General features: G+C 44.1%; 1 protein-coding gene across 4 annotated transcripts in view; it reads right to left on the bottom strand.

The window, feature by feature from the left end:
* The window catches only part of SLC45A4 (solute carrier family 45 member 4), a 90,306-nt gene that overhangs the window by 40,637 nt on the left and 35,820 nt on the right, over window positions 1-13,849 (bottom strand). For 2 of the 4 annotated variants that reach the window (XM_083749139.1, XM_083749138.1), the window contains exon 2: window positions 5,363-5,493. The exons of the other annotated variants lie outside the window; for them this stretch is intronic. The gene's annotated coding sequence lies outside the window, so the exon portion shown is untranslated. The remainder of the gene's footprint in view (window positions 1-5,362; window positions 5,494-13,849) is intronic. 4 annotated transcript variants of the gene reach the window in all.

Genomic DNA, 13,849 nt, shown 5'->3' with positions numbered 1-13,849 from the left:
AGATATGAAATGATCTGGCAGATTCCTTAGTCATAAACACTTACAATACTTTATGCAGATATGTTCTGTTGTTGCTGACCTTGTTTGGCAGTTGTGCTCAGTACAAGTCTCTTCCACAACAAACAAGATGTGAGCCCAACAAGTGAAATGTGCTATTGCACAACCATTAGAAACTTTTAGAAACCGGGGAAGAAGAGTCCTTGACTGAAGATGTCCCTTTATTAGCTCAATTATTCCACATTGATCTAGCCGTCCATCAAAGCTGCATGCATTGCTGGTGGGGATGTGTTGGTAAGGAAACCCAGCTTACATGCAAACCAAACAGGCAATCACATTAAACGGGAGCAAATGAATGGCAAAAGGGAGATTTCACTGGGAGGTGAATGCAGTTCCTTGTGGACAAATATTTCAGCTTCTGTTATTCAATTGTGGAGCTTATCACAGGGCTGGCCTATAGCAGTTCAAGAAACCTGAGACTCTGACCTGATTTTCACCAGAAACTGACACTGCAAATTGTTTTGTATTAAAAATAAAAATCTGCTCCTGTAACAAGAAATGATGCCAAATTATGTGCTTGCTTTTTAAATCGCTTGCAAAATGCAAACCTGGTTATGCATAGGTAGGGTTGCCATTTTTCAAATAGTGAAAATCCAGAACGGAAACTTTTTGAGCTTCTTTGAGGCCAAAGTTATTGACCTTTTTTTTTGCAAAACCGACACTGCCATACATACAGATTTTCCAGGATATTTTGCCCAATTCTGCATGGGCAGGACTTGCAGCTACAGTATTTCGGATATGTCAGGAAAATTGTTGTGCTCTGTGTTCAGGATCTAAAGAGCTACAGGTTACGGCTGCTCCTTCTCAAAAGCAGACCTCCAGGCCACATCACACACCACTTTTGAAGTTCCCTCGGTTTCAAAATCAGCTTGCCATGCAGTACTGCAGGCTGCTTGTCGAAAGCAGGAATCAAATGTCCCCGGAACTAGAAGCATGATTATTCAGACATGCACAATTCTACTACTGTTCCATAATAGTATCTGGACTTGTTGCAACTATTGACAGCAATGATTTAAAAACTGAAAAAGAGATCTAATAGTGGCAACCAAGATACCAATGGCTAGATTACTTAAATACAGTGGTACCTCAGGTTAAGTACTTAATTCGTTCCGGAGGTCCGTACTTAACCTGAAACTGTTCTTAACCTGAAGCACCACTTTAGCTAATGGGGCCTCCTGCTGCTGCCGCGCCACCGGAGCACGATTTCTGTTCTCAACCTGAAGCAAAGTTCTTAACCTGAAGCACTATTTCTGGGTTAGCGGAGTCTGTAACCTGAAGGGTATGTAACTTGAAGCGTATGTAACCCGAGGAACCACTGTATGTAGAATAGAATCACTGTTGTAATAATGGGTGTAGGCGTCGAGCTGTAGTGCCTTGATAGAAATACTAACTAATGCATAAAGATAGGGTCCCTATCTTTTGTTGAAACAAAAGAACTAACTTACACCTTCTGAATATAAAAAGTGTTGATAAGAGAAGCATCAGTCCAAAATGAGTAACCGCGCACTGAATTTCAAACTCGTACGTTCCAGGAATGGATGAACACAGCAAGTTTTATCCAACACCGATCTAAATTCCTATGGGAATGAGCTCACGCAGCCTAGTAAGATCCCAGGTTGTTGTTGCTGTTTTCTGACTTTGCTAGCAATAAGATCTCCTGCAAGGCTGGCACACGGCACGGTGTGCGAAGTGATACTCCAAGTTCTGCTCTATTTAGGCTGAGGCCTGAATACAACCCTCATTCATACAAGTGGTGGCTGGCTAGGCATACCAATGACTATGTTGCTTGTATGGAACCTCCATGCTTAAGTGACGGCATGGAAGTGAATCCAAGACATCCAGGGGAAGAAAATAACAGAATGCGTCCATGTATTTACACCCTGTTTGTGGACTTCGCCAAGGCATCTAACTGGTCACTATAGGAAGCAGGATGCTGAAAAAGACGGACCTTTGGTCTGATCCTGCGGGGCTCCTAATGAGTGTGGATCACTATAGACATTCCAGCAGGATCCTGACTGAGTGAACAGTTTGGTACTCAGAGACAGTGATAAGTCCATCCATCAAGGCAAGGCAACTGGCTGATCTGTACCTAACTGGACCAGCCCAAGTAGCTGGAATGATAAGTTGCATTTTGAAGGAAAACGGGATTGTATGCTAGCACCGAACACATGAAGCATCGTGGATGAATTGCCTCCACAGGATCTCACTGGGCCTTGGGGAGCACTTGTAAATGGCGACCCATTTTCAATATTCCTAAGTTAGCTTGCAACACCCTTTCCCCTTCATGCCCATCAGAGTCTGGCTACTCTAGCATTTTGCAATGGCCTGGAAGGGCAATAAAACTTTGGCTGCAACTGTAGTATCATGTCTGTTCACATCCCCTAAGATAAGGAAGACATTGACTTTTCATGATCTGTCTTGCTGACAGGCAAAGGTTAGCAGGTTTAATTATACCTTATGCCAATTATTGATTACAAGGGCAAACATTTAAGAAAGACTGTTTAAAGCAAGACTGTCACAATTAGCGATCCCTTTATAAGACACCCTAACTTACGGAACGACTGCATGGTCATTGCAAAGGTCCACAAGACGGATTAGATTTGTAAATGGGAAGAATCAAGGGCCAGTGGTGCCTATTGCTCCTGGATTCTTGTATCAGATACCTATGGTCTCCCCTTTGCTTCTAATGTTCTAATGTTATAGCGGTCCTGGACATCAAATCTATCCTACCGATCTGCCATTGTTCTGATGTTATGAAGAGACTTTCTGGCTTAGGCTCGAGGCAAGTTAATGCTCAGGAGGCCCTGAGAACCTGAATGCCAACACCGAAAAGCAACCTATGCAGAAGTGAACCTCTGTGCATCGAAAATCCAACGTTAAGGCTCATTTGTGTGGCAGGCCCAGGAACTGTACACCTGCGTACATCAACGGTGCACCCGTGCTGCTCAGATTCTGGAAACCAGTTGTGCCATTCTAACGCTTCAAAATCCTGCAGTTGCCATTCAGATGGCGCTTGTCCAAGGAGGACAGAAGGAAGGCAGTTATTTGCCTGGCTTCCTGAGCCAAGCATGACAACAGCAGCCAGTGTGTACTATGCTGCATAGGCCAGGGAGTGGCATGCCTTTAGAGCTTTGCGAATAGGGAATTATCTCAGAGATGCTATCTTTCAGCATCTAATATTGCAGGTATCATCCATGGGTGTTCGCTCTCAGATTACAAGAGGCTCTTTGTGTACCCCTTGTTACCAGCTTGAAATGTGAGAGTTCTTTCATCACGGCCCATTGCCTCATAATGGAGAGAGAGTGAGCAAGATGCGACTTGCTTCTAGTCTCATGACATTGACAACATCTCTCTTTACCAGCCTGTACAGATGCTCTCCGGACCCAGAATTTGTGCTCTTTTGGGGATCAGCAGCTATGGGATGGGATGCTTTGCGTCTTAACTGCTGTAGGATTTCAGTGTGATGATTACATGAGGTTTCCCTTTCCTAAAATTACCCGTATTCTAATGGATAAATGTCAAATTCCATATGGAAACAGGGAAGGCTTACCTCAAGAGTCATCACCAAACCAAAGCCACTTGCCCATACCTCAACGGTTGTGTGACCAATCATTTGGTGGCTGTGTCACAAGGCAAGGCCACAAGGAGAAACTACAGCGTCACTCACTGCAGTTGTAAAGGTTGTAAAGGTACAACCTTTAGTACATATGTACAGTGGTACCTTGGTTCTCAAATTTAATCCGTTTTGGAAGTCCGTTCCAAAACCAAAGCGTTTCTAAACCAAGGCGTGCTTTCCCATAGAAAGTAATGCAAAACAGATTAATCCGTTCCAGACTTTTAAAAACAACCCCTAAAACAGCAATTTAACATGAATTTTACTATCTAACAAGACCACTGATCCATAAAATGAAAGCAATAAACAATGTACTGCAGTCATGCAATCAATCAATCAATCAATCAATCAATCAGTATCTGAACTGGGTTCCACATAGTCACAAAAACAAAAAAAAGCGCCACAATAACAAAAACGCAAAATAAATAGCAAAAACAGACAGACCTCAGTGTAACACTCAAAACAGAAGTGTGGCACTCAAATCGGAAGCGTAACACTCAAAACGGAGCTCGTTTGGCTTCCGAAAAAAGTTTGCAAACCACAACACTTACTTCTGGGTTTGCAATGTTTGGGTTCCAAGTTGTTTGAGCACGAAGGTGTTTTCGAACCAAGGTACCACTGTACTACATATCTTGCTGTGGTGTGGCTTTGTCTCTAGGCTACTGAGCTTTCAGGTAGACAGCAGTGCAGAACAGACACAAAAGCCAAGACATGAGTTCAGACATCACTGTACGACAGCTCCTTATCACTGTTGGCCCCTTATTCCCATCCAGGGATGCCACCAACCCTTTGCCAAGTATGCCACTTGTTGTAACTTCGCTGCGAGCTGGGTTTGCATGCCAAAGACCACTGCAACCTAGAAGAGGCCAAGGACTCGAGTTTGATTTTAAAAGCAGTTAAAATTTATTCAACTCTCTGCATTACTCAGGTTATTTTCCATTTCCAATTCACTCCTTGCAAAAAAAGATTTCTGCAAAACACAAAGACTTTTACCCAGACTGCTGCAAGCAAAATGAGCAAGTTCATGAAGAAAAACCATATTTGCATAAATTATACTGATTTGCATAACTCATTGCATGTCTGAATTGACCTGGCACAAAAAATGTCTCCCATCTAAAAGAAAGGGCAGACCCATGTATCAGTTGCGGCTAGCTATATACATTCAATTTTAATTTTGAATGTATGCATGCATGCATGCATGTCCTAACCCTCTTTGAAGTGGACTGTGGCATGACATTCTGCAATACTTGCTGAATTGAACACTATTGTGTCTTAATACTTGCACTAAAATGTGCGATGCAAGGCCAGAAAGTTATTTTTGTTCTTTACTCTATGTTCTGTCTACCTGATCTTTACTCAACTACATTGTCTGTAGTTGAGTATGTTTGGTGTGAGATGTACCTTTTTTGAATATGACCAAAGTGAGCAGCAAGAAAAAAAAAATCTGAACAAAATTAAATGAACCAACGCATGCTTATGAGCTTATATAAATGGCCACGAGATAGTTGCTCATAGAGGCTGGCAATTAAGGGCTCTCCTTTCATGCATTACAAACGAAAACTAATTATCAGTTACTCTGCACTGGAAAGACAGCGAAGGTCTGAAAAATACAAACCCGATAATTTTTATTAAACGTCTAAGCATTCTCAGACAACATTATTGCAAGCGACCCATTGGGTGGCCATTTTTTACCTGTCATTCAAGCAGTCTAGGCATTAACACAGCTGGCTTCCCCTTCCTCAAGCAGAGCAAATGAAGAGGCACAGTAAAGAGTTTTACCCAGGCAACGTCTATAGTGATGAGACCGACAAACCTCAGGGCATCTTAAATGCAAAAGGAGGAAACAATCAGTGCATTGTGACAATCAATAGAGGGCTCACGACAACTTAAGACAACGCAGTACTCCCCGCTACCATCCACTCCAGAAGTTTGACTTCTTCCTTCTTAGTCGTAGTAGTAGTAGTAATAATATTGTCATAATAATAATAATAATAATAATAATAATAATAATAATAATAATTTATTATTTATACCCCGCCCATCTGGCTGGGTTTCCCCAGCCACTCTGGGCAGCTTCCAACTGAATATTAAAAACAATACAGCATTAGACATTAAAAACTTCCCTAAAGAGGGCTGCCTTCACTTGTCTTTTAAAAGTAAAATAGTTGTTTATTGCCTTGACATCTGCTGGGAGGGCGTTCCACAGGGCAGGCGCCACTACCGAGAAGGCCCTCTGCCTGGTTCCCTGTAACCTTACTTCTCGTAATGAGGGAACCACCAGAAGGCCCTCGGCGCTGGATCTCAGTGTCCGGGCTGAACGATGGAGGTGGAGACGCTCCTTCAGGTATACAGGACCGAGGCTGTTTAGGGACCACATCTTAATTAATAAAATTAATTAAGATGTGGTCCGAAAGTATCCACCCAGAGAAGGATACCAATTGCATCTCCACATGACCTCCACCATGAGCTTTGCCTCTCTCCCATCATCATCATCATCATCATCATAATAATGTCAGTCTTATCAGTCTTATCTAGATGCGGTTTTCTGCATTGGATAAAGTGGGATCATTCAATTGCTTCCAATCCAGCAGAGTTACCAACTGTTGAAGGAAGCCCAATGCGGCAGTGCAAAGACTTGCTGTTTTCAAAACATTGCCTCCTTCCAACAGGAAAAACACCACCTCCCAGGCCAATAATTCATGCAGTGACACAAACAGACGGACTCTTCTGGAGGCAGTTAATTGGTAAAAAGGTAAAGGTACCCCTGCCCGTACGGGCCAGTTGTGTCCGGCTCTGGGGTTGTGTGCTCATCTCGCTCTAGAGGCCGTGAGCCAGCGCCGTCCGAAGACACTTCCGGGTCACGTGGCCAGCGTGACGAAGCTGCAGCTGGCGAGCCAGCACTAGTGCAGCACACGGAAACGCTGTTTACCTTCCCGCTATAAAGCGGTCCCTATTTATCTACTTGCACTTAAGAGTGCTTTCGAACTGCTAGGTGGGCAGGAGCTGGGACCGAACGATGGGAGCTCATCCCGCCGCGGGGATTCGAACCGCTGACCATACGATCGGCAAGTCCTAGGCACTGAGGTTTTACCCACAGCGCCACCATAGTTAATTGGTAGACACTCTTAAAAAATACTTTGGGGTGTACGAGCAAAAATGTGGCTCTTTTCCAATTAAAAAAAACACACACAACAATGCGCCTCAGCTATAGGAAGTATGTGTCTCAGTATCTCTATGTGGAAACACTCACAGAGAACACAAAAAAGTAAACAGGCCGTAAAAAGCCCCAGAGGCAAATTCTGTAAGTGGTGAATGTGTGTGCTTTGAAGATGGGTAATTGGGATTCTTCCAAAGCTTTAGTCTGGCAATACTGATGTTAATTCCACCAAATTAAAAGAGAAGGGGGCCTGTGTCAAAAGCTAAGATTGTAGTAGGAAGGCAAACATGTGTTCGACTTTTACACACACACATATATAAGCTACACTGTAAGAGGATAAGCATTGTGGGCACTTACCAGCCTCTTAAAGATTATTTGCTACAGATAACATCTAGCAAAAAAAGCAGCCAGTGATACTGTGAATAACTTAAGTCATCAATCCAATTTGTCCAAATTCACTGTGAAATATGCATAAAACCCAGTTCTGGCAGAAAAGATACTTAGCAAACCAAAAGAGCTTCCTTTTTTCAGATGCAGGGCTTCACACAATAAGACAAGATGGCTGCTTGTTCCACCAACTGGAATGCTGTTAGCAAATGCACCTACTGAATAAACTCTCTGGGCATTTGTTGGCCGATATAAACATTTTCAGAAGCTGCAGTTCCTTCATTTTGAAAGAGGAGCATCTATTTGCCCTGTCAGAGCTGCCTTTAACCTCCTTTCTGCACAGCATTCCATCCAACAGCGAGGTTGGTCTTCAATATCTTACACTGAGAAGTAAGCATAATGTGGGCGTTTGTCTACCCCTTTTAAGCTACAAAAATTATGAGCGGAAAAAGCTGCATTTGCAGCCTGGCACTCGCCAAAGCAAGCCTCAAGAGGAGAGGCTGAATCGAAACATTCCAGGCAAAAATCCTCTCAGCCGTGGCTGAGCCTTCCTGCACAGGAGTGCCAGCAATTCTTTCCTGTATTCAGTTTTCAATCTGCGGGAGTGCCAGCTCAAACCATTTCATCCACACAAGTAAAATATTCTACCTTGCTTACTAAACAGAAGGATGACTCCAACTGCATATAGGCCTATGCGGGCAAAAGTCACAGTTACCCTAAGCACAACTTCAAAGGAACTTGGGGGGAGGAGGAGGATGAGACAGATGTTTAGTGCTTCTATTTTGCATTTGGAAATATTATTATATTTGCATACCACCCTTCATCCAAAGATCACAGGGCGGTCTGCAACATAAGAATGCAAAATGAGAACACAACTGCATTTTAAAAAGTAAATAAATATACAGTGGATGCTCGGGTTGCGAACGTGATCCATGCGGGATGCACGTTCACAACCCACAGCTGTGCGTCTGCGCATGTGCGGGTTGTGATTCAGCACTTCTGTGCATGTGCAAAGCGCAATTCAGCGCTTCTGCGCATGCGTGGCCACTGAAAATGGAAGTAATCTCTTCCGGTACTTCCAGGTTTTGGCGGTCCGTAACCCCAAAAAACACAACCTGAAGCGTCTGTAACCAGAGGTAGACTGTAAATGCACCAGATGAAAATTGGAAAGTGGTAAGGTGACCCAAGTAATGTAATATTGCTAATGCTTGCTTATGCATAGTAAAGAGTGTTATGTACTGAGTTGAATAGGATTCAGAATGCAGCAGTCTGATTGGTCCTAGAACAATAGGATCCAAAATGCAGCAGTCTGATTGGTCCTAAAACAATAGGATCCAGAATGCAGCAGTCTGATTGGTCCACAGAAGACACCCAATCCAGCTCCAGGTGGAAGTGAATCCGCAACCTGATTGGCCTACAGAAGAATCCCGGAATTAGCCAATCACGTGCGGCCCCTTGTGTAAATAATGTATATAAAGCAGACATTCTGGGGGAACTTCCATTCCTCCTCACCACTATGAGCTGAATAAAGAGCATGAAATCCACTCTTGACTCTGAGTATATTTCAAGAGGTTAAGCCACAAGTGCATGGCCTTGAAGCCCAAACAAAGGTGGTGCAGGGAGTGGAGGATGTAGGTAGGTAGGAGGTGGTCATGACCCTTGCTGAAAAATACAGGGGGGTCAAATAGCATCTCAAGCAAAATCCAGCAGGCCCGGGGGCAGTGAGTGTAACAGGGAGAGAGCAATATACAGGAGATTCCAGAAAATGCCACTCGCAGAGAGACTATTCCCTGTAGGGTCCTATAGAACCACTTGTGCGTGTTCTTTTGCACTGCCCCTTGTATCAGATAATTCGATCTAAATTCATTCATCAGTTGGTTGTTAGCAGGGAGTGCCAGTAAGGCGAATTGCAGGGTAGCCTTCCTAATGTTTACTTGGGACAAGGATAAGATGGCAATAGCAGCCAGGTTTCTGCAACACGCAATGGGGATTCGTGAATGTTATACAACAGTATTTTCATCATTAGATGCAGACTTTGCCGAGCGATTTTATTCTACTGAACCTTTCGGAATCTTGTCTATATGCCAATAAAGGTTTGAGATTTGAGTCTGAGATTGTAAACCACCCTCTGCTAGCTGGGAGATACTGCAACAGGGAATAGGGGCAGGGAGATTTGGCTCAGAGGACATGCATCCTGCAATATGTGGGAACTGGGGCCAATCTCCCCTTTCTGAGTGAAATTTTCATAGATCCTAGTCTGGCTATTTTCTGTTTTGAGCGACGCTATTTTACAAGCAAGCTTCGTTGTGGGTTCCTACTATTGCCTTGTTTTTTTTCCAGTTGGCTGCACATATTTCCATGGGCTTAAGAATATCAACCGCGTTCACTGGCAAGCCTTTCATATTTAGTCCTGGCAATGTATGGAGCCCACGAAGCAGACACAGAGAAAGTTAATCTCAAATATAAAAACTTCTCAACTTGCTCTACTGAACTGCCATATTTAATTCTCAGGTATATTTGTCAAGAGTGGCAGGGTGGAAAACCATTATTATTTTCTCTCTCTCAATAACTGTAAGCATTCCTCTTGCCAATAACTTCTGGAATAGCACCCCTTCCAGCCCGATTTTTATCTTGCACTAAGGAGAGAATCACCACAGTGGCCCCTGATTAATTTGGGCTTTCAGTTCTGACAACCAGCATAGAATCCAGCACTCTGTGCCCAATGGCAAGGTGGTCTAAACCACTGAGCCTAGGGCTTGCCAATTGGAAGGTTGGTGGTTCGAAACCCTGCGACGGAGTGAGCTACCGTTGCTCGGTCCCTGCTCCTGCCAACCTAGCAATTCAAAAGCACACTAGTGCAAGTAGATAAATAGGTACCACTGCGGAGGGAAGATAAACGGCATTTCCATGCACTGCTCTGGTTTTGGTGTTCTGTTGCGCCAGAAGCGGCTTAGTCGTGCTGACAACATGACCCAGAAAACTGTCTGTGGACAAACACCGGCTCCCTTGACCTGTAAAGCGAGATGAGCGTCTCAACCCCAGTCGTCTGCGACTGTACTTAACAGTCAGGGGTCCTTTACCTTTTTTAAAAAGTCTTTATAGGCAAGTCTGGAATGTATTTAGGGGCATGCTTGAAGAGCACTCTGCTCCATGCTCCTTTCACAGCTCTGAGCTTCAAAGGAGCAATCTTCACTCTGGGACCCAACTCAACTCTTTCTGATCCTGCAGCATAAACACCGTTGTTGGTTGTGATTTTGTTCAGATTTAGAGGATTACTGTATTGCCATATGCCATCCCCAAAAGTGTGCCAAACACCGCAGGCCCTGTTTCTGTTGCCTTTCAATAGCTGCATCAATGCAGCCATTGCTGCCGCGTAATTGGTGTTTGCTGATGCAAAGCGGAGGAGCAAAGCTGCCGTTGTTGTCCGAATTAACAACTTCCTGTATTGCCTTGTTTGAAACATAAAGGCAACTGATGCCAAGCAACGTTGACTTTCCTCAATGCAGTGCTGAGCCGTGAGTAGCATGCAGCTAACCTTGGCTTACGGCATCTTTCATCGTATGCCACACCTCCATAAGGCCAGTGCTGGGTGAGCTGAGGATCCCACTGAACAGTGACTAGCTCAACCACTTACAACAGGGATGGCCAAACATGGCCCTCCCGATGTTTTGGGACTACAATTCCCATCATCCCTGACCCCTGGGTCCTGTTAGCTAGGGATGATGGGTGTTTTAGTCCCCAAAACAGCTGGAGGGCCAGGTTTGGCCAACACTGACTCACAAGGTATTATGATAAAACACTCTGGGGGATGTTGCCAACGCCTTGGAGATCCACAGATCCTGGTTATAACTGAATAATTCAACCTTGGTTCTGTACTCATCTCCAAGCATCCCCAAAGCATTCTGCTGCAATAATGAAATGGTGACAACTCACATGCCACATTAAACCATTGCCCTCCCTTGCTCCTACCATGCTATATAGACCAGGGGTCAGGAAACATTTTCAGCAGGGAAGCAGTCCACTGTCCTTCAGACCTGGACTATATTTTGAAAAAATATATATGAATGAATTCCTATGCCCCACAAAACCCAGAGATGCATTTTAAATAAAAGGACACATTCTACTCATGTAAAAACACGCTGATTCCCGGACCGTCCGTGGGCCGGATTGAGAAGGCGATTGGGCCAGCTCCGGCCCCCGGGCCTTAGTTTGCCTACCCATGCTATAGACGAACCAAGCTGGGGTTTGGCTTGTTATGTTATGTAATCCTTGGCTCAAGGGGCAAAAGCCCCAAATGAATCTCGGCTGCCGTGTGTGGTTGGTGTGGAGGAAAGCAAACCAAAAGTCCGACTCCTCTGTGATTTACCTGCAGTGGAGCTGGCGGGAGCAGGGGAGGAGCACTCGGGGAACTTTTGAGCAGCTTGCACCAACATCCTGCTCATTCACATTACTTATCAAAATTTATACTGCTTTACTTGTAAACAATCCTCTAAGCAGTTTACCAAAAAAAGAGCACACCATAATAAATACATTAAACCACAGTTCAAATTGTGGTTAGTGAGACTTATGAACCAGGGTGATATTGGAAACTCAAGCATGGCATTCATCAATCATTCGATACTGCTAGACATACCAAGGCTGGAGTTAAGATTTCCGCAGAGGGCAAAAATGCAAGGACATTTCATACCTTCTTCTGTAATTTATAATGGAGAGGCAGCCACAGTTGTCTGGCAAAGCACATGTTTTGCACACAGAGTTCCTGTTCCAGTCTCTGGCACCTCCAGATAAAGCATCAGAGACTTCTTCCCAAGATACTACAGTAAAACCACCACTTGGGCTGTCTGAGCTATGTGTATTATATAAGTTCCCGGCCCTTCCTCTTTCCAGTCACAAAGAACTTCAGACGTATCTTTAGGTATTGTATTTAACTATATTTCCTTTACTTGGGAGTCTGCTTTCAAATTTGCTGTTGATCCTGAACTATGACTGGGAACCAGATCTCTGAACATGCAAACTGGCTGAAGAGGAGGTGCCTGTTTCATAACCATTTCATCTGTAGCCATTCACAGCTTTTGGGGTTGGGCTCCTGAGTTACAACTCATAACTCATACAGTGGTACCTCAGGTTAAGTACTTAATTCGTTCCAGGGGTCCGTACTTAACCTGAAACTGTTCTTAACCCGAAGCACCACTTTAGCTAATGGGGCCTCCTGCTGCCGCCGCGCCGCCGGAGCCCGATTTCTGTTCTTATCCTGAAGCAAAGTTCTTAACCTGAAGTGCTATTTCTGGGTTAGCGGAGTGTGTAACCTGAAGTGTATGTAACCCGAGGTACCACTGTACCTTCAAAAATGTCTCAGCTTTACATTTAAACCAAATGGGGCTACATGGCTTTGTGCACAAAATATATATATTAGGGCCCCATAACATTTTCCTTCCCTCCATTAACTAGGTTAATTATTAGAGCGTTAATTTTGAGGCACTATGTATCTCAATACATGATATGAAGGGACGACAGAGGACGAGATGGTTGGACAGTGTTCTTGAAGCTACCAGCATGAGTTTGACCAAACTTTGGGAAGCAGTGGAAGACAGGAGTGCCTGGCGTGCTCTGGTCCATGGGGTCACGAAGAGTCGGACATGACTAAATGACAAAACAATAATTTTTTTTAGTTTTACAGACAGGCAAAGGATTAAGACTAGTTCTGGATGTCCTGGGAGGAGATAATACTGTGTTTTCGACAGTGAAAAGCCCTTTTTCAAGGATTCCAGCCAATCGTCTGGGGTTACTAATTCTATGCCATTCTAGGCCATGGTGTTTTATTGCTAGCAGATCCTCACATTCTTAAAATGTTTGCTTTCCTGAGAGAGGAAGGAAAGAAGATTATATCAAGACGAAGCCTGGCTTATTTTGCTTTCTCATTCGAAAGGTGCGTGACTCCAATGACCCTTTCTCTGTTTTGAAAAATCAAGTTTTAACTTCACCACTCAAAATCATGAATTAAAACCAGCGCCTGGTGGTAGGTCACAAGATTATGTCTTCAGAAACAGTCCCTTGAAGCAGCCAGCTTCCACCAGCTCCTCCAATATGCCTGTCAGCTCAACTATCCCCCACCACAAAGGGAATTCCTGATCACTTATGATATCTTAACAATGGGCTTGCTGAATCAGATCTAGTAACCACTCAGTCCCTAAGCATTCTGCTTTCAACTATGGCCTGGCCAATGGCTGCTGGAAAAACACAAGCTGGGCACCATGCCCCTCTCCCCTGCTTGCCTCCAGTGCCTGATATTCAAAGTTACTTGGTCCATGAACTCTTGTCCCCCATTTAGTTAAAAAGGCTAACAGTGACTGATACAATCTTGGCCTACCCCATCAAATGCACTTGACAACCATGGATTTAAGGTGCTTGTTAGTTCTTCAATCCTGCTGAGCAAAGGAGTTAGTTGTCTGACTTTTCTGCTTTTAAAATAGAGATGGAATGCCTGTGGTCTTCTATAGGTTGTTGGACTTCCGATGTCCATCAGCCTCAAACAATATGGCAAGTACTCAGGAATCATGCGCGTTGTAGTCAAGCAATATCTGGAGGGCCACAGGTTCCCCATACCAGTTTTAAAAGATGTTGCATCTAGTTTCCTA

Source organism: Podarcis gaigeae (assembly GCF_964106915.1).
Source record: "Podarcis gaigeae genome assembly, chromosome: 7".
Taxonomy (NCBI): Eukaryota; Metazoa; Chordata; class Lepidosauria; order Squamata; family Lacertidae; genus Podarcis; species Podarcis gaigeae.
The sequence above is the reverse complement of the archived record's forward strand: the minus strand, read 5'-3'. Positions and strand labels throughout refer to the sequence as shown.